The following is a 26,551-nucleotide window of genomic DNA, read 5'->3' as shown; positions in this document are numbered from 1 at the left end:
TAAAAATGTGGACAAAACCTAAACTATGCTTCTTTGTCCACATACTTGTACACAGACTGCAAAGAACAAATTCTGGAACGACACCTCCCAAGCTCCTGATGGGGTTAGTAGGATCCACGGGTCTTGCTTTTCACTCTCTAACTTCCAACTTCCTGCAACCAGTGCATTTTCCCAAGAGGGGGTGTTTTTGTGTCATGTCATTAAAACACAGACAAGTGAATAAATACATGGAGACACACACACACACACACACACACACAAAAGAAAACAAAAACGGAGGGAGTGGAAGAGGAAGGAAAGACAGAGGAAGGGAAGACGGCGAGGCAAGCTGCTGAATTCCAGAGCTCGATGACGTTTCCACAGGCCAAGGGACAGGGGTGGGACACACAACATTCTGGCTCAACTGGCAAAGGCCTTTCATTCCAAAAAGAAAACTATGTCAGCGTTAAAGAAATGGGGCTCGGGATGCGGCCAGGTCCCCATCAGCAGGATGACAGAGGCTTTCATCAGGACTGACAGGTGAGGATGACGCCCCTGGCGATCACCGGGGAGTCGGATGACCGTGAAGGCCACGTGCCCCAGGCGCACCCCTGTAATCTGTAGCATAATGAACTATTACTTTAGCAGAATCAGGCGCCAGGCGTTTAATTTGCAAGTGCAGAGGCCTGTGGTGCACTTGAAAATGCCTCTGAAATTACCCCTGTGTAATCTCAACAACCCCAAGTGTGACCAGGGAAACTGCAGGCTGTGGGGCGAAGTTTCTGGCGAGGCTGTTCAGATGCACCTGTGTTCCGACTCACGAAGAAGCTGGAACATCTCCTGCCTCTGCCCTGCGGCTCTGCAGATCAGATGGCGGGCTCTTTCACCCCTCCTTAGATGGGGGTCCTTGGGGCCGGGGTGGGGGGGCTCCCCTGATGCGATCCCACTTTCAGAGCAGGGGCAGGGGGACGCGGAGCGCAGGGTGTGGAAAGGGTCTTCTTGCTCCTGGAGAAGACCACGTGGGCCTCTGGCTTCGGGGGACTGTCTATCCAGAAGGGAGAGCAACGAGGGGGCAGGCGGTGCCCGGGGTGCAGGAGAGATGGGGCCTTTTCCTCTCCCACATCGCATCAAGGAAGGGGATCACGATTTCCATTTACCGCCTTCCCCGAGAGCCCACCCCAGTCAGCTCCAGCACATATACCTTTTCCTTGTTTTTTTCCCCCCATAAATTTTCCTCTATCTGATTACATATCTGAGAAGAGAAGCTACTCCTTCCAGTTGCTTCCTCCAGGGCCTGCGACGCAGGGAGGGAGGAGCTGCCAAGGCGGGGAGGCCGCTGCACACCGGGCACTGGAATGTTCCCTGCTCACCTGCACAAGCCCCTGTTCGCTGTGAGTCAAGGTCAGCTCTTCCACATCCTGCTGGGAGCACGGCGGGGACTCAGCTGGGGACACGGGTGTTCACGAGCTAATAAACCCACGAGGAAAGCTTCTAATTCATCGCAGCATCACAAAGAGCAGGTGAGGAAATGCCACTATCCTGTTCCCTCCTGCAGACTGTGATCTTGTCCTGGATCCTAATAAAAATCCCTGGTGTGTCTTTTTCTGGATCCTAATAAAAATCACTGGGGGTGTCTGTTTTTCCCCCTTGGCATTAATAATAGGACCCATTTTGCCATAGCTTTTAAGTTATGCACGCTTCTGGTGCAAGCCACCTATGTTAAGGCAATGCGCCTTCCTGTTTTGGTCGCACAGAATCACTCTTGGAATGAACATTCCTGAGATCTACGCTCTAGCAATTTCACCCAGTAGGCACCAGGCAAAGCCTAAGACTATGCATTTTTTAAAAGATTTTATTTATTTGACAGAGAGAGAGAGAGAGAGAGCGAGCACAAGCGGCAGGAGAAGCAGCCCCCCGCCGAGCAGGGAGCCCCATGTGGGGCTCCATCCCCGGACCCCAGGATCCTGACCTGAGCCCAAGGCAGATGCTGATCCAACTGAGCCACCCGGATGTCCCCAGAATATGCATTTTTAATAAATGCCACTGCTGGTGTTAAAGCTAAGAAATGTCTGATTTAATGGGATTGTAAGGGCATGTTCAGGGCACAGATTTATAGACAAATAATGGAGAAATGTCTTGAAAAGACTCTAGGAGAGCGTCCCCCTGAATCGTGCCGGGCACCGCAGCACAATTCTGCTGACTCGGAGCTCTCGATGGGAACACGCGCGGCCTCTGAGCATTTGTGGTCAGCTGTGAATAGCACATCACGGCGGCGGGGGAAAATATTTTTCCTTGTTTCAAGTGGGCAGTGGAAGTAGTGAAAGCCTAAGTAAACTCTGACCATTAGATAATGGGCCATTATAACTCTGGATGACTTCCTGAATGGCTGTGAAAAAAAAAAAAAAGGGTCTCCCATTTCCTGCCCCAAAGAAAAGAGAAATATTAGGATAGCATTGCGGACAAAGAATGCAAGCCCGCAGGCCTGCGGCGGGAGAGCCGGCAGCCGGACTCCTGGCTTAGAAGGGGAAACAAAAAGGAAAAAAGAAATCCATTATTAAAAAAAAAAAGAAAGAAAAAAGAAAGAAATCCATTCCCTTGTGGGTCGCCAAAGGCCCACGGCCCACCCGCAGCACAGTGCTGCACCCGGAGCAGCAGGGCGGGGGCCCCGGGGGAGGAGGGGACCTGCAAGCACAAGAGAAAAAAGTCACCGTGCAGCTCCTGCTAAAGCAGAACACCCTGCGATCGATGGTTTTATTCCAAGCGCTGCCAGGAAAGAACTGGCTCACAGCAAAGCCACAGCTTCATTTTTTCCCATACTCGAGCGATACGTCTTTCCAGCGCCCTTTTTTCCTCCAAGGGAGCAAAATCATCTCACTTTTCTGGACAACCACAGACTTTTTTTTTGGTAAATCTTACAAACTGTCATTATGGTTTTAAGGCACTAAGAGCGTTCCTGGGGGTGAGTTGGGGGTGCCTGGGGGGCTCAGTGGTTGAGCATCTGCCTTTGGCTCAGGGTGTGATCCCAGGGTCCTGGGATCGAGTCCCGCATTGGGGTCCCTGCAGGGAGCCTGCTGCTCCCTCTGCCTGTGTCTCTGCCTCTCTCCCTGTGTCTCTCATGAATAAATAAATAAAATCTTAAAAAAAGAAAAAAAGAAAATAATAAAGGAGTGTTCTGGGTTGGAAGCTCCTGACTCTATACTGACCAGCTGTGTGGACCTGAGCAAATTACTGTCTCTCCGAGATTCACTTTCCTCAACTTTACATAATTCATCGGAATTACTTAGCGCAGGGCCTGGTATATGCACCTGACAAACGGCGGCTATTACAGTAGTGTTAATAATGGTTTTAAACTATGGACAAGACACAAAGGAAGGTATGAGCGGAGCAGGGTCATTTGCTTCTGGGGCAGGGTCATGTTCCAACACAAATCATGAGTGTTGTCCAATCAGGGCAGCATGTCTAGCGGACAAAACACGGAGCTACATACACATGAGCTTGAATTCTGCATCCCCACTGTGCTCTTGGAGCCACGATGAACCCCTATTTCCCTATTTTTGGACTAGAAAGTTATTTGTGACAATTAAAAGAGAGGAGATATAAAGAACCCAGTATCGTGCCAGTAGACGGAAACACCTGAAGTGTCAATTCTCTCCTCTGCCCTGATACGCAGCAAATCTTACTTAGCAGGTGTCCATACCACTGACTTTGCCATATGGCTAAAACCAAATTTCTAAACATTCAGGGATTCTTGTTCCATTACTTCAGATGTAATTTTTCCCAAAAGTAGAAGAAATATTACTTCTGAAGCACCAACTATGCACTGTACTCTTCTGTTCCTTTATAGAGAAGAATCACCCCCCACCATATAGAAAATAAAATGAGCTAAGACAGAGCACTGTCCAGGGGCCAAGGAGTGGAGGGCAGACCTGGGATTCAAAGCCGGTGCCTCTCTGACCCTGGAGCCCTTGTGGTTTCCGCCACCCTACAGAAACCCGTGCAAAAACATGCATTCAGCAGACGTAGGGAACACAGAGGACTTGGGTTTTTGTAACATTGAAAGGATTTGCAAGAATGCAGCGGAAAAGGAGCCACTACATGTCACCTCTCAGACCTCGGGCGGGATATGATTCATAATGTGGCCTTCGGCAGTTTTTTCAATCTGGTCTGTGTCCACTGTGCGAGCAAATATGAATACCCATGAGGGTGTTTGTATTCAGGGCAGGCTGACTGTTGCCCACTCTTGAAGGCTTCTGGTGTCCTGTGTGTTGCTCCGTGATCATTTGAGGGTCTAGAGAAATGGAACAGGCAAGGATATACCTTGCTTGGATCTGAGTGTGTCCTTCAGACAGTTCCAAGGGACACTGAATGCCACACTGAGGGTCCACGGTGCATCTGATGGCTGAAGATTATGGACAGGCTGTTCTCTGGAGTTCAGACCAGTGGCTCAGCTGGGGGAGCCCCTCAGGGCATCTAATTGCTCCATCTGAGGCCAGAACACACCAGTATGTCAAATTGCGCCTCGTTACTGCCCTACGAATGTCGAAGACACCTGTTATATCCTCCCTCTGTTCCCCCCACCAAAAACATCCTGCTCCATCTCTATTCGCTGCTGTGACTTTTCCCCACCCTTAGCCCGTCCCAGTTCGCAAACACCCCTCCCAAGTGCGGCTTTGGAAAGGAGCACTTCTCATCAACACATGCTTGTCCAGTTGCGTATCTCTTGCTTATCCCTTCCTGCAACTTGACCCAGATGCGTGATGGATAACAATACTCTTGTGATCGGCCAAATGGCAAAGGTGAACGGAGTTTGCAGACGTCCCCGGGGTCCCAGACCCAAAGGGAGAGACCCGGGGTGGGCCTGACTCAATCAGGTGAAAGCTTTCAACACAGGTCTGCGCCGTCAGCTGTGAAGAAGGCAGCAGCTCTACCGTGAAGGGCTGTGGTGGAGAAGGGCTACCTCTGAGCACGGGCCTCAGGCCCACGACCTCAAGGAACTGGATTCCGCGAAGAGCGGGGCCGAGGCTGGAGCACAGTGAGCTCCAGATGAGAACCCAACCTTGAGGGTCTCCCAAGAACACAGCACGGAAACAGAGCGAGGAATCATGTGTGCCATGTTCCTTTAAGCCATGACATTTGTGGTAATTTGTTACAATATCACAGTTTGGGTTTTTATTTCATTCCGGTAAACTAAACCGACTATTCTCCACAGGGGCGTTGGTCAAGCTAGCTCTCCTCCACCTGCACCTCGGCAGCTGGCTTTGCCTTGACCCTGTAACGAACACGTTCTCTAACTCTGTTCCACTTAACCGTGGTCTAGGATTTAGGATCCTGATCTTGCCAACTTGTGTATTATAATCTCTCATTTCTTCTATTCGGAAAACCTGGCTACTCCCTGAATCTGGACAATCATTCCTAGCACGTTGCCCCTTGACCCGTGCATGTAATCACAGACCCGTCTAGTATAGTTCACTTCCCCAAAGACTCCTCAATATATTTAAATGTTACTGATTTGGTTGCATGATATTAGTGCACATATTTTCAAAACACAATTTTGGTTGATGAGACACAATTTTTTTTTTCCCCCGGGAAGAACAGAATGGTCTTTCCTCAGTTTTTAATTATCACTAGGAAACCCACCAGAGGCCTCCACTTGGCCCAGAAGAAACTGAAAGCTCAGGGTATACTTGGTGCCTCACACTATCACTTGGGTTACGCTGCAGAGATAGGTTTTCCTGCCCCTCTAAGAATTACTGGTTGTCTTCCTCATGCAGCGTTCACCGGACGCAGCATCCCACAGAGGGCTCGAGACGGCGGACACAGGCATCTGCTCCAGTCCTGGACAGTGGTGAGGACTCCGGGGAGTGAGTCGTGAAGGAATCCGACGGAAGCCCTTCACTTCGGGCGTCCTACGCTCCACCTGCCTGTGGCACTGCTGACACTTCGTGGTTAAGACCACCAAAATCAAAGTCCCCAAGGAGGATTGTATAAATGACTGTGCTGCGAGCTGAACTGTTCAGTGAGACATGTTCAAGTCCTAATCTCCGGCTGGTACCTGTAACTGTGACCTTATTTGGCAACGGTGCTTTGAAGATGTAATCAAGTTAAAATGAGGTCATCCTGGATTGCGGTTGGGGGGGTGGGGTTTGCTAAGCCAAAGACTGGTGTCCTTAGAAGAAAGAAGACTGAACACACATACAGAGAAGAGAAGGCCATGCGAAGACACAGAACAGACACAATGGACATACCGTGTGACGACGGGCGCACAGGTTGGAGTGACTCATCCACAAGGCAAGAAATACCAAGGATTTCTGGCAACACCAGAAGCTTAGGAAGAGGCGAGGGAGGAGTCTCTCCTACAGGTTTCAGAGAGAGCATGGCTCTGCCAACACCTTGGTTTTGGGCTTCTGATCTCCAAAACCATGAGCAAATAAATTTGTTTCAAGCCACCCAGTTGGTTGCAATTTGCTATGGTTGGTTGTGTTTGCTATTAGTGCTAAGGTAGTTAATACACTATGATCACCCCGAGCCTCCACCCCCACCAGAGGTCCAAGGAAGGGTCTCAGACAGAGGCGACTTCCAGAGATGGAAGAGTGGCCTGTTGCATCCGTAGACCGAGGGACTGACAAGTCTAGAAGAGGGATGAAAATGCAAACCTTGGGGGCAGTCCGAGGGGCTCAGTGGTTTAGCAACACCTTCGGCCCAGGGCGGGATCTTGGGGACCCAGGATCGAGTCCCACGTCAGGCTCCCTGCATGGAGCCTGCTTCTCCCTCTGCCTGTGTCTCTGCCTCTCTCTCTCTCTGTGTCTCTCGTGAATAAATAAATAAAATTAAAAAAAAAAAAAAGAAAAGAAAGAAAATGCAAATCTTGGATAATCATTGTTCATGAAACAAATCCTTGTTTGAGGTTCTGGAAAGCAACCATATGAGGATGCTGCACTGCTTGGCTCCCCCCGCCCCCCCGCCCTACCCTCCCCCCCATGGTGGTTTTGTGTCTAAGGAATCTCTTTAGCCTTGGTGCCACCAGCTGAGTTTAAATAAACTGTTCCTGTGCAAGTCTCCAAAAAGCTACAGAGTCATAGGTAGGAGACAAAGGAAATGAAAGGAAAACAAAGATGAAGGAAATGTGGGGAGGGGGTGAGGAGTGCAAAAGGGAGAAGATGGGATCAGGGAATCACGTGAGACGATGCATCTTCTATAGACACATGAGGCTAAGGCCATCCCTCTACTTGACGAGGTGCTGGAAAGGCAGTAATTATCCCCCAAAACTTTATATAAATAATCGCTGTACGTGTCATGATTTTAAAACACATTTCTTACTTTGGTCACGTGAAAAATGTTTGAAAGCCACTGAACATTTCTATCATCTTGGAGACTTTCCTGTACCCACGTTTTGTGAGTCTACAAGCAGCTTCAAAATCCCTTATAGGACAAACAAAGAAACCCTAACAGCACCTTCTGGAGAGAGGGCAACAGCTTGAGAATTAGGAATGAGCTCCGCTCGGCCTCCAGCAGGCACCCGGGAGCTACGCAGCCACGGTCACTCCTAGTCCAGGTTAGTGGATAAGCTGGTAACTGCCAGTATCTAAGGGACGCGGCCCAGGCCCACATCAAAAGATACTGTTCCCTGTGCTACCAAGAGTCCACAACTGCTAACTCCCCTGTTAATCATTTCCACGCCCGGCCTGCAACGGGCCTGCCAAGGGACACTGCAGAGCACTTTCTGATCAGACTGACTTGCCGCTGCCTTCCACAAGGAAACACTAGACTCGTGAGACTCTGACATAACGCGCCCATCAGGAACACTTTCCACGCATTTAAAATCCAGGCCTGGGGCAGCCCGGGTGGCTCAGTGGTTTAGCGCTGCCTTCGGCCCAGGGCCTGATCCTGGAGACCCGGGATCGAGTCTCACATCAGGCTCCCTGCATGGAGCCTGCTTCTCCCTCTGCCTGTGTCTCTGCCTCTCTCTCTCTCTCTCTCATGAATAAATAAATAAAATCTTTAAAGATAAATAAATAAATAATAATAAAAAAAATCCAGGCCTGAGCTTTCCTTCTTGGATGTGCACCTTCTGGGGGCATGTGCCTCCCCCGACCTCCTGATAATCGGGCAGCAGCACGGGCTCACGCCGGACTGTGGCTCAGCAGGCTGGAGGTCCCGCATCTGTCCCTACCGCATCCACGCTGCGGTGACTGGTGTTTGTTTTCATCTTTTTCTTAGAGATTTTATCTATTTATTCATGAGAGACACAGAGAGAGGCAGAGACAGAGGCCGAGGGAGAAGCAGGCTCCCTGCAGGGAGCCTGATGCGGGACTCGATCCCGGGACCTCAGGGTCACGCTCTGAGCCGAAGGCCGACACTCAACTGCCAAGCCCCCCAGGGACCCCCACCCCCCAATACCAAACCTCAATGCACACAGGATTTAATGCCCATCTCACTCGTTACCTAATTTTGGCCCTAAAAGGAAGAACAAAGGAAAGAACGGGGCTTGGGGGGTGGGGGATTAAAGGAAAACGCGGACTCCTCTAACATTTTCGGCTTATTTCTCACGTAATTTTCGGCGCCTAAAAAGCCCCAGTCAAGCTCCTGCCGCCTGTCCGGGTCCCGCCGGGTCCCCCCCGCCCCTCCCTCTTCTCCTGCAGGTGCTCAGCCCAGCCCTCCCGCCAGCGTGGTCCGCACCCAGCCAGTCCCGGGCCGCGGCCAGGCCTGTGACCACGGCCCCCTGCTCAGGGCAGGGCAGGGGCCAGAACCCTGGGCCGTGAACTTACTTGCTCTTCTCCTCTTCTGGAACCCGAACTGGACATCAGCTCCTGCCTGCTACCTGGGGGCGGGCAGACCCGGGGCAGGCGGGAGTCTGGGGCCCGGGCCACCCCCACGGGGGCCGCACAAAGCAGCGGCGCTCCTGAGCCCCCCTCTTCCCCTCCCTCGCCCAATTTCTCTGCGGAGGAGGCAACGGTGGAGGAGCAGATCGTCTGGGACCCAGAAACCTAGACTGTTCCCCGGGCAGCCCGGGCCTGTGCCCCGAACGGAGCCCCCCGCCGTGGACCCGTCGCAGCATCCAGGCTCTCCTCACTCTCATCCCTGCCCACTGGTCCCCGAAGCGCATCGAAACACTTCCTAGGCGTGGAAAGACAGGGGATCGCGAGTAAAACCCTTCTCCTCGGGGTGCTGGGATCCGAAAAAGAAGGGGCAGGTTTATAAACGCTCTTGGTCTACGTAGGGATCACCTGGAGTGGTACGTTCAGCATGTAGTCTAAGGATTAAGGAAAATACGGTAAAAGAGCACTTTTTACATGTCTGTGGTACCTCTGGAGACGGTGGGGTACCTATGGGCAAGGCTGCAAAGAGAAACCCTTCTGCAGCACTGTGGGCATGAGGGAAGGTACGGGGGGTGCAGAGGGCAGGGTCCCCACGTCCTCGGCCCCCACCGCCGTCACCCTGTCCCCTTACCTGCCCCTCTGCACAGGCCCACAAGCAATAGAAGGCTCGGGACCTGGGGCATATCACAAAGGGGGCAGGGGTGAACACCCCAAAGCTTCTAGGAAGCCCTGAAGGACACATGCAGCCTGACTCTAGGCAATTCCTCCGCTCAGAGCGGGAAGCCAGGCCCCACTGTGTACTTTACCCCAAGAGAGCCAGCTAAGTGCCTCCCTCCTCCACCCCCTCCACACCCACAATGTCATTGGCTTACTAGGAGAGCGTTTAGCTGGTGAAACATTACAATTGTGTGAAGCTTTGCGAGCCAAACAAAACAAAGCCCAATGGCGTCAGAGCCTACTCTCCAGTCCCAGCCCAGGGGACAATGTCCAGCTGTCTTGCTACCTCAGTTTAAAAGAAAAGTCAAGGCTACATCCAGAAAAGTACCTCTCCCAGGCCTCTTTTTTATGAGCATTTAACCAACTCCAGCACCAGAGAGTCTCTATGGGCCTCCCGGAACGTTCATGGAGGGACCTGATACTCCTGCTCTTGCCTGCTTTCCAGCTCTCTGGTAGGCCTTTGTCTTTTAGTCTGAACACTGGGTTAGCTCCACTCAGAAGTCAATGTTTGTGTCATCTCATTACATCAGAGTCATGCATAATCAATCTAGACGCTAGAGCAGGGATTGTATGGTAGGGCGTGTGAGACGGCCTACGGCACACACACTGTTCACTGCTGCAGAGGAAAACGCAGAGGAGGGGTTTTCACTGTCTATATAAATGGCAAGAGCAGGATCGGAAAATTCAGCAATAGAACTGTACGACCTATTTTGTGCAAAATATTTATTTCCAATTGTAAGTACCCAGGAAGACAATTTCACAGACTTAATACGAGCTTTTACCTTGAAATTTTATCCTACAATGATCAAAGAATTTCCATGGGCCTGAGGTCCCATGCTAGGCACACTGGCGTGTCTTTTAAAAAACACTATGTCTGGTGCAGAATAGTAAAGTGCTCATTTTTACCTACATTTATAAAGGGTGAAGATCTGATCTAAATATCCTTTTCGGAATTTTTGTCTAAATAATCATCTGTAGTTGAGCTCATCAAGACATGGAATGGGTCATCAACTCCTCACTACATAGGTGTTTGTTCAATTGCATTGACATATTGGTAGTCCCATGGACTTCTGTACAGTTTTTGTTCTTTTATGTCCCATAAGTGGTGGTGAACTCACTTTTCAAACACTAAGGCAGAGAAGGTTCAAATACTTGGTGGCTAGCTAACTTCCCTCATTCTCTCCCTGTTGACAGCCTACAGGACACCAATGATAGGGTGGCAGGCACTACAAAGGTGCAAATAAATAAAGGGGTGTTCAGAGCTCTATGAACATGATATTCCAGTAAAGGAGGGACCGCATATACACCAAGAACTCCCTCAGGGGCGAATGTGCTGTGCATCCTACAAATGAAATTCAAAGGAAAAGAAATTTTCTTTGCAGGGAAGACTGCTGGAAGAAGCAGGGATCAAGTATTAAGTAGGTCACATTCAGATGAGCTGAGTTTCTTACCAACGAAATAGATGAAGGTAGCGGTGTGTACGTGTGTGTCTACTTGGTTGTTTCTGGCTGGAGTATACGTGTGGAGGGGTCCGTGTGAAAAATAGGAATTCTAGATGACAGAAATGAAAACGAGACTTATGGGGCACCTGGGTGGCTCGGTCAGTTGAGCATCTCACTCTGGATTTCTGCTCAGGTCATGATCTCCAGGTCCTGGGACTGAGCTCCACGTTGGGCTCCCTGCTCAGCGCGGAGTCTGCTTGAGGGTTTCTCTCCCTCTGCCCATCCCCTCCCGACTCACACGCCCATGTACATCCTCTCTCTTTTTAAAATAAATAAGATTTAGTGTTGACACTGTGTTCCTGAGCACAGTCCACACGATATCCTGAAAATTGTAATCATAAAAATGAAAACGCACAGTGGTTATCGGGACTCTCTCTAACCAACGTAACCAGCTTTTCCTGGGATCCCAGAGTCTTGGTGACAAAACTGTCTTGGAGTGCCCCTTATAGGAATGAGAATTGTATTTTAATTCAGAATTTCAGTTAGGTATGCCACGTGAAAAACTAATACACCTCCCGTAGAGTTTGGATTTTAATACATTTCAAGCTGATAAAAAAAAATGCTGATAGAATGTCATAATAAACAGCAATGGTACCTTAAATGAGATGTTTTAATATCAAGTGCCCCATTCATAACTAATTACTAATGGATAACTGCTAGGCTGGGAAAGTGGACAAGGACAATTAATCGAGGTAAACAGGCCTGGACATTTCCAGTTTAATGGAAATTATCATGTAATGTGCTTGTTTGTCCTTTTATAGGACTGTTATGCAGAGTTATATTATTGCACCCCCATCAACTGAAAGCCAGCCCATCTAATTTAATGGTCTTTTCAGCTGAGCAAATTCTGATTTGGAGAGTTGATTTGCATGGATTTTTGTGCAATCCTATTTACAAACCAACTGGAAAAAAAAAAAAAAAACAGGCAATCCAATTCCAGAGTACATCGTGTAGCCTGGAGCTTGCCAGGGAAGGCAGCTGTGATGAACTCGTGATGGCCCCAAAGCATCGTCCTCACCGCTGTGGCTGGCTCAGCCTCCTGAAGTGTCCATGTCGGAGAAACCTGAGCTTCAGGTAACCTGTTGTTACCAGGTGCAAGAGGACGTGTTCCCAGGACTCAGGAGGGACATAGTTATGCATCAGCTGTGATGTGAGTGTGACCAAATTGGGGGAAAATCAGACTGACAAATTTGTTCTAAAATACACTGGGTTTCTTTTTTGTTTGTGTCATTGTTGTGCTATGTCCTCTCCCCAGTGAGCATACTCTGAAATTCAAGATAATGTTTCTATTACAAAAGCCCTAAGACAAGAGCTTCTGTCGTGTTTATAACTCAGTTGATAAGATGACCTCCGGAAGAAGGGCTAAGACGCAAATGTACATGGCTCCAGGTGCTGAAGAAGTTGAGGCAGTACAAAGACTAAGGAAGCCCAAATGGTCATAGGTGGTGCCTCTGGTTGGTGGAATTTGCTTAAAACATTTGTTTCTTATAGCTTTGCCTTTGTGTCAATTTGCTCCTCCCTTTAGAGGAACGAAGACTGGAACCCCTTGACCCTGCTCTAGCAGCCAGTTGAGGGTTTCGGCTGCCTACATACCCCTGACCTTCTATTTATTTACAAGTATTCTGTAAAAGTTTTAAGACAGTGACAAAATGATTTTACTAGTGTTGTGCGAGATCTTCCTGAGTTGTTTTTCTATACAGATTTTCCATTCATGTGACTCTTTCAACAAGAACCTTCACTAAAGATGCGTAAAACGGATTTCTAAAAATACCTTACAATCGTTAAGGTTCACGTTCTGGATGAAAATGTTTTGCTGCAATACTCTTCCATGGAGAGAAGTCTTTATTAAGTAATTAGAATCATAAGTTAGCCATTATTCTTCATCTACCTTAAGAAAAAAATACTTATTTTGCCGGTTAATCCGCTAATTGTAATTTCTTTTGACTTCAATGAATGGGTCCATTTGTAGTAGTGGTTTATAAAATTAAAAAATGCATCCCTAAATATTATATATCCTTTAGTAACACTAGGTAAAAGCATCAGGTGTTTGGGGAACAGACAACAAGATGTTTAAAATAATTAGAGATTTGGGCAGCCCCGGTGGCTCAGTGGTTTAGCGCTGCTTTCAGCCCAGGGCGTGATCCTGGAGACCTGGGATCGAGTCCCACATGGGGCTCCCTGCATGGAGCCTGCTTCTGTCTCTGCCTCTTTCTCCCTCTATGTCTCTCATGAATAAATAAAATCTTAAAAAAAAATAATAAGAGTTATGAGGGTTTTTTTTAAAAGATTTATTCATTTTTAGAGAGAGAGAGCACGCCTGGAAGTGGCGGAGGGGCAGAGGAAAGAATCTCAAGCAGACTTTGTGCTGATCGTGGAGCCCCGCACGGGCCGACCTCGTGACAGATGAGATCACGACCTGAGATGAAACCAAGAGGCAGACGCTTAACCGACTAAGCCACCCAGGCGTCCCTAAAAGAATTAGGTTTTTATTTATTTATTTTTTAATCCATTAGCCTCAAACACTGCTCCGAAAAAACTTTTAGTGGCCTTTCACTAAAAGGGAAATAACATGACGTCACTACTCACACTTTCTGTTTCTAGTTCATATACACAAACCCAACAAGGGAACCAACTGTAAGCCAGTGCTCGGTTTTGACGACATCTTCATATTTTCAGTTCTAACCTGGAGACAGCTAGAATGCAAACAGAGCCAGAGTAAAAGGGTCATGAGGGAATCGATCAGCTGGGGGGGGGGGGGGGGCGGGTGAGTCAAAAATGGGACGTCCCGGTGAACAAATGGTTCTCCACAAGTTCTTCATGGATCTAGACGAGGACTCATTGTTAACCCAGAGATTCCGACACATTTTCAGCATGAGTCAGAGCAGGCAAGAAGGGTGGGGCCCCAGCCTCTTTGTTTTCTCTTGGGGTTAATAGTGATTTCCTTAGACTGAGCCACAGCTCTGAGGGAATAACATAATGCAGCGGACTACCAGGGAACCATAAATAGTGAAGAAGAGGGCCTCTGAGGATCCCCCGGCCACCGCCTAACACGCTACCAGAACGAGCCCTACACATGCCCCATGCCCATTTTCACTCAGTTGAAGGAATTATTATTTCCATTCTAAAGGGAAAGAGATATAAACACCATTTTAATTATAATTTGCCTACAACTTACTCCTCGTGGGGGCCATCCACCCCTGTCAGTACGCAAAGCCCTAAAAGAAAATGTTATGATTGTTATCACTGCTTGACGAAGGACAGAGTAAATAGCACGTTTGCTTTTTTTTTTTTTAATTTTTAATACAAAGCTGATAACATCTTAAGAGGTAGGGAAAAACCAAGCCTGACATAGGTGTGGGTGTCTCTCTATAATTAACAGTGCGGCAAAAGAACAGGAATGGGATTTAGATGACTCTAGAAAGTAATTCGTGCTCCTTGGTTTCCTCGGGGGAAAATGGGACAGAGTACGTAGATAGAAATTCTCTTAGCAGCAGCCGAGAGCCAATAATGTTCTATGAATTCAAACCTGAGTTCACACTTGAACTTTATAAAGTATTACACATTTCACTTCCCTAAGGGCCACACACAGACTGAGCTGCATTCAAAGTCAGAGTCAGGGAGTTTGGGGTAACATCCATATATCACGAGTGTCTACACTCCCTGGGCACGGCATCAATCCCAGTGACTGCAGAAGCATTACGGCACGTGCCTTGTCCACGTACCGTGCTAGAGTCTTTCAGGGAGTGATTTTACTCTTGCAGAAAACCCTACTAGGAGGGCCCTATACTCACTCCTACTTCACAGAGGAGGAAACAGGCTGAGCAACAGTGGCCACCGTGGGTGACGGCACTCAGCCATCACATTATGCTGTTCCCAATAACTGATCACCCCTCCTTGGATCCTGGACATAATTGAGTATTTGGAAAAAAAAAAAAAATCACGATTTAATGGTTGAATAACAGAGGAAAGACAGGGGTTGGATGTTTGCATCATCACGAGGGAGGTAAAACGATGATAAAACTGGCCAAGCAGTTAGCTGAAAGCCCGGCCTGCCAGGGTGATCAGATACAGCAAAGCCTGAATATTTCTTATCTAAACAAAAAGAAGGGGCAGCCCGGGTGGCTCAGTGGTTTAGCGCCGTCTTCAGCCCAGGGCGTGATCCTGGAGACCCGGGATCGAGTCCCACGTCGGGCTCCCTACGTGGAGCCTGCTTCTCCCTCTGCCTGTGTCTCTGCCTCTCTCTCTCTCTCTCTGTGTGTGTGTGTGTGTCTCTCATGAATAAATAAGTAAAATCTTTTAAAAAAGCAGTAAAGAGACATTAATAATATGAGAGATTTTAGTCTGTTAGGGAACCTTCCAGTTGGTGAAATGAACTGAACTGTAGCTATGTGCCTAAAACAGAGTGGTGGAAGTCCTTCATGTAGGACATTTTAGAAACTGGCAGATACACAAGAAAACCGGTTTACATAGAGATGTCAGAGGACTCCTGGTGTCTCTTCACGTGTCCTGTCATCTTCCACGAAAGGAGACAAAACACCAGGATTTTAAAAGCATTTGTCAGGATTTATGTAAACACAACTAAGCAGTTGACCCCGGTCCAATTCGTGAAACAATGAATGACATGAAACTGTCCTTGTGTACAGCTGGTGTCTTTGCAAGAAGTCACTTCCCTAAAAGGGGAAGCCACTAGCAGGATCATTAGTGACAGCGGCCAACACACCCCGTTCTAGGCACCGCTCTACATCTCACCCACTAGCAAACTCACCACACCACAGCCCTCTGAGGGATGTGCTGTTATTAGGTCCATGGTCCCACAAGAAAATGCAGGCACAGGTGACTTAAAGAACTTACTAAAGGGGCCCCTGGGTGGCTCAGTCAGTTAAGTGTCTGCCTTTGGCTCAGGTCATGATCCCAGGGTCCTGGGATCGAGCCCCACATCGGCTCTCCACTCAGGGGGAAGCCTGCTTCTCCCTCTACCTGCTTGTGCTCTATCAAATAAATAATAAAATCTTGAAAAAAGAAAAAAAAAAGAAAAAGTACATACAAAAATTCAACAGCTTCTAAGTGGGAGAGCTGGGATTGGTACCTTGTTCATCTGACTCCGAGGTACGAGCTTTTCCACTGTGATAAAGCCCCACAAATAAAGCACTAAAATCAATCCACTTTCAGTAAGCTGTGTGTGTCAAAATCTGAGCAAAGTGCCTTGAAGAAGAGAGTCTCAAATTAGAGTAGTGTCACGTAATTTAATTCAAAATTAAATTTGCAGGGAATCCCTGGGTGGCTCAGCGGTTGAGCGCCTGCCTTTGACCCAGGGCGTGATCCCGGAGTCCTGGGATCGAGTCCTGAATCGAGCTCCCTGCATGGAGCCTGCTTCTCCCTCTGCCTCTCTCTCTCCATCTTTCAAGAATAAATAAAAAATCTTTTTTTTAATAAAAAAATCTTTTTAAAAAATTACATTTGCACTTGAAACGTATAAAATATGCACGTTTCACTTTCCTGCAGGTCACTGCATTCCAAGTCCTGGTCGGGGACTTTTGGGGAGCGTGCACGTATTTCTGCAGGATACCCCCCGGGAACTGCACTGATGTGTTTCAGGGTTCCCTTCACAGTTTCCTCTGTGGTACTTTATGATCCAATCCAAGAGAAAAATGTCCTCCAACATCACCTCTATTCTGTTTATGTTGCTAAGTTACTGAAATATTTTGCCTTGACTTGCCCCAGAAAGCCGTGTTGTCTTTAAAGAGATAAAGCTACATTCTGGAACGTCTTGGTATACGTGATCTAAACGTGCTGAGCGTATTTCCGTAGAGTCGATTTTGTTTTATTCTTTCTCCTTCATATATAATTTGTAGAGAATCACATGATTCTGCACCGATGAGAAATAAAAGGTTCTAAACGGATTAGCATGAAAACTGAAACAGATCTAGTGAGAGGCCTCGTGAGCTAGCCGGTGCTTCCGGATGCACACTCACTCCCTCACGCACACGCACATGCACACGGGGAAGACAACCTTCGTCGAAGGGAAGAACATTCACACTTGCAGAGAGATGACCATCCTGAAGGAAGCAGATCAAGAACCACGACTTGGCCAAGTTACACAGGAGAGGCCCTGAGGGACAGGATAACCTGGGCCTGAGTGTATTTTAACACACTCAGGTTGTCTGTTTTCAATGTTCTTTTAAGAAAAAAAAAGTCTGAGGGAACTTTTCACTTATTGCTAGAAGATTCTGAGTTTAAAAAAAAGAACGGGTGAACCAGAATCACGAGCCACAGAAGGCAAGCTGAAGCGCATCTTCAGATGATCGCGTCTCTCCTGCTGCCCCCCGGCCCCCCAAAGCCTCGCACGAACCCGTACAAAGTCAATGTTGGAGACACGCGCACACACTTGCACCTTCTGCGAGTCTGCCCCGTCACATACTCTTGGTGGAGTGGGAGTCGCAGCCTCCCCTTCGCTCCCGCCTCTCCCTGCCTTTGGAAAGCGCGGCCAAGGCTCCAAGGCCCTGCTCCCTGCTAACCGGTCGCCGCACCGAGCCCGGGGACAGGGCGACGAGCCAGCCGTCACCTCGGCGGCCCACCCTGGCCTCCCTCCCCCGGAGGAATCTGGCCCAGAGCTCACCTGCTCAGAGGCTGGAACGTCGTGTATAGCCACGTTGCCATGGGACAAAGCAACACTTTGGAAAGCCGGGATTAGGTCCCACTCCTCTGGCAAGAAGGCCCGTCGGCTCTGTTCATTTTTTTCTCCCCCCCGCCCCCCCCCCGCCCTTTCCTGTCTGCAAGACAGGATATGGGGCAAGAACATGAGAAACGGGGCCTCGGATCAGATATTCTGTGTACGGAGAGAAGCAGCACGAGAAGAAAACACGTAAGCCCTGGCTCCAGGGATCCTGGCACGCGTCTGCTTGCGACCAAGCACTAGCGAGAACCCCGGGGTCCGCTGAGGCCCAGGGAACCTTCCACAGCTGCCTGGCTTCTCTCGTCTGCACAAGGAGGCCGCTGAGCCCGCAGAGTCCGCGCCCAACCCCACCAGCTTCCTCTGCCGTGTGCACGCAGGTCGGTGTGTACGGAGGCGCCGGACTCCCGGAACTCGCTGCAGACCTGGAGATTAGGTAGGCCGCTCCCCACTTGGCTTCTCTTCCCTTTCTAGTGATGACAATCCTCTAAGGGAAAAAATGGATCATCCGGCTCTATTTCAGGCAGTGGGGCTTCTGCGGGGGCAAGAAAGTTAGCAAGTCTCACGAATCGCCTAAAAGAGGAGAATAAATCCGTGATATCAGCCGACTCAGGACAGCGTGACTTTGGTCCTCAAGATCCACGCCCGTCTAACCAGAAATGAAGGCCTGCGTCACGCACTGCAAGGTGTGGGGGGGGCACAGCTTCGTTATCCAAAAAAGACAGACCCCCCCCTCCCCTTCGCTGTCCCTGCATGCAGCCTGGGACCATGGAGAAGAGCTACAACCTTCAGAGCACAGTGGGAGCAGCCACGTCGCGTTATTCTCCTTTTTAAACAATTCGAGGGGCATCAGGCTGGCTCAGTCAGTAAAGCATGAGACTCTTGATGTTGGGGTTGTAAGGTCAAGCCCGATAACTGGGTTAGAGATTACATGAAAAAATCTTAAAAAAAAAAAAACTGTAAATAAATGAAACAGGTTTGAAACCTGTTTGTCTAAGTGTACGTATGGTCGTGCGTTTTCAAGTGTGATGTTTGAAAATCAACATAACCTGCATTGCTGTGTCTCGATCTAAAGAAACCTCAGGGTACATCTCAGTTTGGTACAAGATATATTACTGGAAACTTTTCTGAAAGAAGAACCTTAGAGTTAAGTACGATTGTGTGTGTGTGAGAGAGAGAGAGAGAGAGAGAGAATCAAACCTCTGGGGTTGGTGGAGGTTTCTGGTAGGAAACTTCTTGGGGTGCCCTAGAAGGATTTTCTTCCTTGGAAATGAGGGAAATCTATGTAGGCACCTCCCTGGGTTCACGGCATCCACCCAGCTCTGCTGTCCCTGCTCTATTATTCTAATTCCCACTGGCGATGATGTCTCCGGTGGTGGAACAGTCTGGAAGGAAAGCCGTGGGTCTCTGCCCATCACGGTATGAGGACCCAGAGGGTCTCCAACCCTTGGAGGGAGGGCAAGGTTGAATGGGGGTAGTTCAGTCTTAGCAGGTAAAATACCCTATGAGTTCTGTGCCCCCCGGGCTGAGCAAGCCTCAGGTCTGACGTGCGTGACAGGGGGCCCCGTGGGGGCAAGTCAGGGTGAGCTGGAGCCGGGGGGCAGCCCGGGTGGCTCAGTGGTTTAGCGCCGTCTTCAGCCAGGGCGTGATCCTGGAGACCCGGGATCGAGTCCCACGTCGGGCTCCCTACGTGGAGCCTGCTTCTCCCTCTGCCTGTGTCTCTGCCTCTCTCTCTCTCTCTCTGTGTGTGTGTGTGTCTCTCATGAATAAATAAGTAAAATCTTTTAAAAAAGCAGTAAAGAGACATTAATAATATGAGAGATTTTAGTCTGTTAGGGAACCTTCCAGTTGGTGAAATGAACTGAACTGTAGCTATGTGCCTAAAACAGAGTGGTGGAAGTCCTTCATGTAGGACATTTTAGAAACTGGCAGATACACAAGAAAACCGGTTTACATAGAGATGTCAGAGGACTCCTGGTGTCTCTTCACGTGTCCTGTCATCTTCCACGAAAGGAGACAAAACACCAGGATTTTAAAAGCATTTGTCAGGATTTATGTAAACACAACTAAGCAGTTGACCCCGGTCCAATTCGTGAAACAATGAATGACATGAAACTGTCCTTGTGTACAGCTGGTGTCTTTGCAAGAAGTCACTTCCCTAAAAGGGGAAGCCACTAGCAGGATCATTAGTGACAGCGGCCAACACACCCCGTTCTAGGCACCGCTCTACATCTCACCCACTAGCAAACTCACCACACCACAGCCCTCTGAGGGATGTGCTGTTATTAGGTCCATGGTCCCACAAGAAAATGCAGGCACAGGTGACTTAAAGAACTTACTAAAGGGGCCCCTGGGTGGCTCAGTCAGTTAAGTGTCTGCCTTTGGCTCAGGTCATGATCCCAGGGTCCTGGGATCGAGCCCCACATCGGCTCTCCACTCAGGGGGAAGCCTGCTTCTCCCTCTACCTGCTTGTGCTCTATCAAATAAATAATAAAATCTTGAAAAAAGAAAAAAAAAAGAAAAAGTACATACAAAAATTCAACAGCTTCTAAGTGGGAGAGCTGGGATTGGTACCTTGTTCATCTGACTCCGAGGTACGAGCTTTTCCACTGTGATAAAGCCCCACAAATAAAGCACTAAAATCAATCCACTTTCAGTAAGCTGTGTGTGTCAAAATCTGAGCAAAGTGCCTTGAAGAAGAGAGTCTCAAATTAGAGTAGTGTCACGTAATTTAATTCAAAATTAAATTTGCAGGGAATCCCTGGGTGGCTCAGCGGTTGAGCGCCTGCCTTTGACCCAGGGCGTGATCCCGGAGTCCTGGGATCGAGTCCTGAATCGAGCTCCCTGCATGGAGCCTGCTTCTCCCTCTGCCTCTCTCTCTCCATCTTTCAAGAATAAATAAAAAATCTTTTTTTTAATAAAAAAATCTTTTTAAAAAATTACATTTGCACTTGAAACGTATAAAATATGCACGTTTCACTTTCCTGCAGGTCACTGCATTCCAAGTCCTGGTCGGGGACTTTTGGGGAGCGTGCACGTATTTCTGCAGGATACCCCCCGGGAACTGCACTGATGTGTTTCAGGGTTCCCTTCACGGTTTCCTCTGTGGTACTTTATGATCCAATCCAAGAGAAAAATGTCCTGCAAAATCACCTCTATTCTGTTTATGTTGCTAAGTTACTGAAATATTTTGCCTTGACTTGCCCCAGAAAGCCGTGTTGTCTTTAAAGAGATAAAGCTACATTCTGGAACGTCTTGGTATACGTGATCTAAACGTGCTGAGCGTATTTCCGTAGAGTCGATTTTGTTTTATTCTTTCTCCTTCATATATAATTTGTAGAGAATCACATGATTCTGCACCGATGAGAAATAAAAGGTTCTAAACGGATTAGCATGAAAACTGAAACAGATCTAGTGAGAGGCCTCGTGAGCTAGCCGGTGCTTCCGGATGCACACTCACTCCCTCACGCACATGCACACGGGGAAGACAACCTTCGTCGAAGGGAAGAACATTCACACTTGCAGAGAGATGACCATCCTGAAGGAAGCAGATCAAGAACCACGACTTGGCCAAGTTACACAGGAGAGGCCCTGAGGGACAGGATAACCTGGGCCTGAGTGTATTTTAACACACTCAGGTTGTCTGTTTTCAATGTTCTTTTAAGAAAAAAAAAGTCTGAGGGAACTTTTCACTTATTGCTAGAAGATTCTGAGTTTAAAAAAAAGAACGGGTGAACCAGAATCACGAGCCACAGAAGGCAAGCTGAAGCGCATCTTCAGATGATCGCGTCTCTCCTGCTGCCCCCCGGCCCCCCAAAGCCTCGCACGAACCCGTACAAAGTCAATGTTGGAGACACGCGCACACACTTGCACCTTCTGCGAGTCTGCCCCGTCACATACTCTTGGTGGAGTGGGAGTCGCAGCCTCCCCTTCGCTCCCGCCTCTCCCTGCCTTTGGAAAGCGCGGCCAAGGCTCCAAGGCCCTGCTCCCTGCTAACCGGTCGCCGCACCGAGCCCGGGGACAGGGCGACGAGCCAGCCGTCACCTCGGCGGCCCACCCTGGCCTCCCTCCCCCGGAGGAATCTGGCCCAGAGCTCACCTGCTCAGAGGCTGGAACGTCGTGTATAGCCACGTTGCCATGGGACAAAGCAACACTTTGGAAAGCCGGGATTAGGTCCCACTCCTCTGGCAAGAAGGCCCGTCGGCTCTGTTCCTTCCCCCCCCCCCCCCCCCGGCCCTTTCCTGTCTGCAAGACAGGATATGGGGCAAGAACATGAGAAACGGGGCCTCGGATCAGATATTCTGTGTACGGAGAGAAGCAGCACGAGAAGAAAACACGTAAGCCCTGGCTCCAGGGATCCTGGCACGCGTCTGCTTGCGACCAAGCACTAGCGAGAACCCCGGGGTCCGCTGAGGCCCAGGGAACCTTCCACAGCTGCCTGGCTTCTCTCGTCTGCACAAGGAGGCCGCTGAGCCCGCAGAGTCCGCGCCCAACCCCACCAGCTTCCTCTGCCGTGTGCACGCAGGTCGGTGTGTACGGAGGCGCCGGACTCCCGGAACTCGCTGCAGACCTGGAGATTAGGTAGGCCGCTCCCCACTTGGCTTCTCTTCCCTTTCTAGTGATGACAATCCTCTAAGGGAAAAAATGGATCATCCGGCTCTATTTCAGGCAGTGGGGCTTCTGCGGGGGCAAGAAAGTTAGCAAGTCTCACGAATCGCCTAAAAGAGGAGAATAAATCCGTGATATCAGCCGACTCAGGACAGCGTGACTTTGGTCCTCAAGATCCACGCCCGTCTAACCAGAAATGAAGGCCTGCGTCACGCACTGCAAGGTGTGGGGGGGCACAGCTTCGTTATCCAAAAAAGACAGACCCCCCCTCCCCTTCGCTGTCCCTGCATGCAGCCTGGGACCATGGAGAAGAGCTACAACCTTCAGAGCACAGTGGGAGCAGCCACGTCGCGTTATTCTCCTTTTTAAACAATTCGAGGGGCATCAGGCTGGCTCAGTCAGTAAAGCATGAGACTCTTGATGTTGGGGTTGTAAGGTCAAGCCCGATAACTGGGTTAGAGATTACATGAAAAAATCTTAAAAAAAAAAAAACTGTAAATAAATGAAACAGGTTTGAAACCTGTTTGTCTAAGTGTACGTATGGTCGTGCGTTTTCAAGTGTGATGTTTGAAAATCAACATAACCTGCATTGCTGTGTCTCGATCTAAAGAAACCTCAGGGTACATCTCAGTTTGGTACAAGATATATTACTGGAAACTTTTCTGAAAGAAGAACCTTAGAGTTAAGTACGATTGTGTGTGTGTGTGAGAGAGAGAGAGAGAGAGAGAGAGAATCAAACCTCTGGGGTTGGTGGAGGTTTCTGGTAGGAAACTTCTTGGGGTGCCCTAGAAGGATTTTCTTCCTTGGAAATGAGGGAAATCTATGTAGGCACCTCCCTGGGTTCACGGCATCCACCCAGCTCTGCTGTCCCTGCTCTATTATTCTAATTCCCACTGGCGATGATGTCTCCGGTGGTGGAACAGTCTGGAAGGAAAGCCGTGGGTCTCTGCCCATCAAGGTATGAGGACCCAGAGGGTCTCCAACCCTTGGAGGGAGGGCAAGGCTGAGTGGGGGTAGTTCAGTCTTAGCAGGTAAAATACCCTATGAGTTCTGTGCCCTCCAGGCTGAGCAAGCCTCAGGTCTGACGTGCGTGACACGGGGCCCCGTGGGGGCAAGTCAGGGTGAGCTGGAGCCGGGGGGTCTTCCAGGCACGGCACGCACACCCTGCCGAACACCTGCCGCCTCTTTTACTGAGACTATTTAGTATTCATTCAACAAATACTTATTGGACATATATATGCGCAGCAGAAACCCCAGCAGGGCTGAAAATAAAAATCATCCACTGCTGGGTAGTCACAAATGACTCTGTTTTGCGGCGGAGCACATGGGGCTCAAGGACACCTGTGTAAAATGTTTTTCTTGATAAGCACAACAATTTCAGAAGAATCAACTTCCTTAATTGTCTGAATTTTAGAAGAAAAATGAACTGTAGAGCCTTCACAAGGTTTTGTGTGTGTGTGTGTGTGTCTTTCCTGAAATGAGAATCTCATTTTTAAAACTGCAATACAGGGATGGCTCGGTGGCTCCTTGGTTAAGCACCTGCCTTCCGCCCAGGGCGTGATCCTAGAATCCCAGGATCGAGTCCCACGTCGGGCTCCCTGCATGGAGCCTGCTTCTCCCTCTGCCTGTGTCTCTGCCTCTCTGTGTGAGTCTCTCATGAATAAATAAATAAAATCCTTAAACAAACAAATGAATAAATAAATTTGCAATACAAAATAAAGCTTCATCCTCCGCTGTGATCAACCTGGAGTGGAACGTCTCAAGCTGCTTTACAAGAAGACGTGAGTCTCCTTTGAACTTTCTTTGAACAAATAGGAGCAATAAGGAAGTAAATACTGTTCCCAAAGGGTCCCAAAAGTTCGATAACAAAGCCGGACCTCCCCACTCTATATTTTTTTTCAAGATTCTATTCGTTTGTCATAGTGAGAGAGAGACTGAGAGAGAGAGAGAGAGAGAGAGCAGGAGCAGGGGGAGGGGCAGATGGAGAAGCAGGGGGTCCCATGCGGGACTTGATCCCAGGACCCTGAGATCTTGACCTGAGCCCAAGGCAGACACCTCAGCGACGGAGCCACCTGGGCACCCTCTCCACCATAACTACGAGGCCAACTACCTTCCCCAGGCTCTCCAGCCCATCCCTACTCCCGGGGCTAATATTTAAGCATTTCTGGTTCTGTACGGCGGAGGCCTTTCCTGGGTTCCTCCCTCTGCACTCTAAGGCTTTATCCAAGTTCTCAGTGGGGAGAGGGTGTCGCTTCCCGGGCCATCTTCCTGTCTCAGGCCTTGTCAGAGGTACTGACCCGCCCGCTGGCCCTGCCGAGCACCGTGGCTTCTGCAAGCACCTGGCCCAGGGAGGACGGTGAAGCACAGAGCTCAGTGCAATTCCAGCTAAGAGCCCATGCTGTTCCCTGCACCTGCGGACGCCAGTACCCCCGGCCTTGGCCTGGCTTGAGGCTCCGAAGAAGGCTGCTGCCTGAGCTGACACAGCTTCTCCCAGAAATGACCAGCGCCAGAGAGACCCTGACCCAAGGGACCCCGAGACTGCAGACAGGAAGGAATAGAATGAGGTCGCCTGCAAGATTTTTTTTTTTTTTTTTTTTGGATCCTGACTTTGTCTCCTTTTCTACTTTTAGAAAAAAAAAATTTCAACATCAAGCCTGGACTCCCTGAGGACTCCATGAAACAGGAGGACGGTGTCAACTGAAGAATTCTGTCTATGCAAGATCGTGACTATTCCATTGCGCAGATCGAAAAGCCGAACCCAAGCAATGACTGTTCTTTTGATGAACGAGGCAACGGAGCATCCCCACTGTGGCTTCTGAACACCATATACCCGCAATTGTTTCAGGGGCTTTTCTCAGGATTTTGACCATTTGTTCAGGCACATATTTGCTTTACTGTACGCTTTCCACACCAACGACTTCCACTAATAAATGCAATACTTTTAAAAAACTTTGTCAAGGGTTCCATTTCTCCCCTCACATTGTGTTTCTAACTAATCTTGAAGGCATTATAGGTCACAACAGCCTTTTTCCCGTTTTTAGGTTTTTTTGTTTGTTTGTTTCTGTTTCTTTTCCCCTGATCTTCATCATTGACTCCGAAATTGCAGAGCCCTACTCATTCTGATGCAGCCTCCGCGGGCCAGACACTGTAGCAGGTGCCACGCACCCTGCGCTCCGGGAATCCCAGCAGCAGGGCTGCCAGAGAGAGATCCTTAGCCCAGGCCTGAGATCACCTTGTCAGCTACGGGGTGCTGGAGCTGAGGCATCATTACCAGTCTGCTGGGTTGCAAGCACTTTTGTCTCACCACCCTGCCTCCTGGAATTCCCAACCTCAAGCTCGAGTTCCAGAATGGCAACGCGACGTGAGTATATTACTTATTTTCAGGTTTGGGGATGTCCCTGTGAATGTGAGATCATGTATTTTTTTTTCCTGCTGCATTATTTTTTAAGCTCTAAATGACACACATTGGGGTGCCTGGCTGGCTCAGTCGGTGGAACAAGGGACTCTTGATCTCGGGTTGAATTCAGGCCCCAGGTTGGGTGTAGAGATTCCTTAAAAATATTAAAAAAAAAAAAAAAAGAATTACACACATTAGCTTATGCTGCAGCATATTTCAGAGAAGAGGACGGTGCAGCCAACCTCAGGGGCAGCCAGAGGACATGACCTTCAGGTGCAGTGAGGCTTGCCCTGGGAGGTGCACTCTCCTTTACAAACTCACAACACTGAGTGCTGGGAGGCACTCAGCTTGAACTTGGCTCCTGACCCCACAGGGAGGAGAAGGTTATCTTATTTTTCTAATACCAATCCAAGAATCAAAGTTTTTTTTTTTTTAAGCTTTTATTTATTTATTCATGAGAGACACAGAGAGAGAGGCAGAGACACAGGCAGAGGGAGAAGCAGGCTCCATGCAGGGAACCTGGTGCAGAACTCGATCCCAGGACCCCGGAATCATGACCTGATTCGAAGGCAGATGCTCAACCACCCAGCCACCCAGGTGTCCCCAAGAATCAAAGTTTTTGAATTGCTCTTTTCTGTAACTCAGCAAACCAAACTTGACGGTGAAAACAGATGCCTCCGCGAAGTACAAGATAATTTATTATGGTGAGTTCTGAACTCAACTGCATCTAGATATCTTGGTTTTATATTTTATTTACTTAGAACTGCAATTGGTCTGGTGCGGGCTGATGGCATTCCTTGGCTGGTGTGCATTTGAGATTATGACCTGAGCACCCAGTCCTACCTCCACCAACTCGCCAGGG

At 49.0% G+C, this 26,551-nt stretch overlaps 1 protein-coding gene and 1 long non-coding RNA gene across 2 annotated transcripts in view; one reads left to right on the top strand and one right to left on the bottom strand.

Annotated features, from left to right (window-relative positions):
* EGFR (epidermal growth factor receptor) overlaps positions 1–26,551 on the bottom strand; it is a 201,375-nt gene that overhangs the window by 120,031 nt on the left and 54,793 nt on the right. The window lies entirely within an intron of this gene.
* Positions 9,491–25,241, top strand: LOC121471237. The gene is made up of 2 exons (XR_005982639.1): positions 9,491–9,964; positions 24,923–25,241. It is a non-coding gene; the product is annotated as an uncharacterized LOC121471237 (long non-coding RNA).

This window comes from Vulpes lagopus, chromosome 11 (genome assembly GCF_018345385.1).
Source record: "Vulpes lagopus strain Blue_001 chromosome 11, ASM1834538v1, whole genome shotgun sequence".
In the NCBI taxonomy this organism is placed as follows: Eukaryota; Metazoa; Chordata; class Mammalia; order Carnivora; family Canidae; genus Vulpes; species Vulpes lagopus.
Note: the sequence above shows the minus strand (reverse complement) of the source record. Positions and strands in the feature narration are given on the sequence as shown.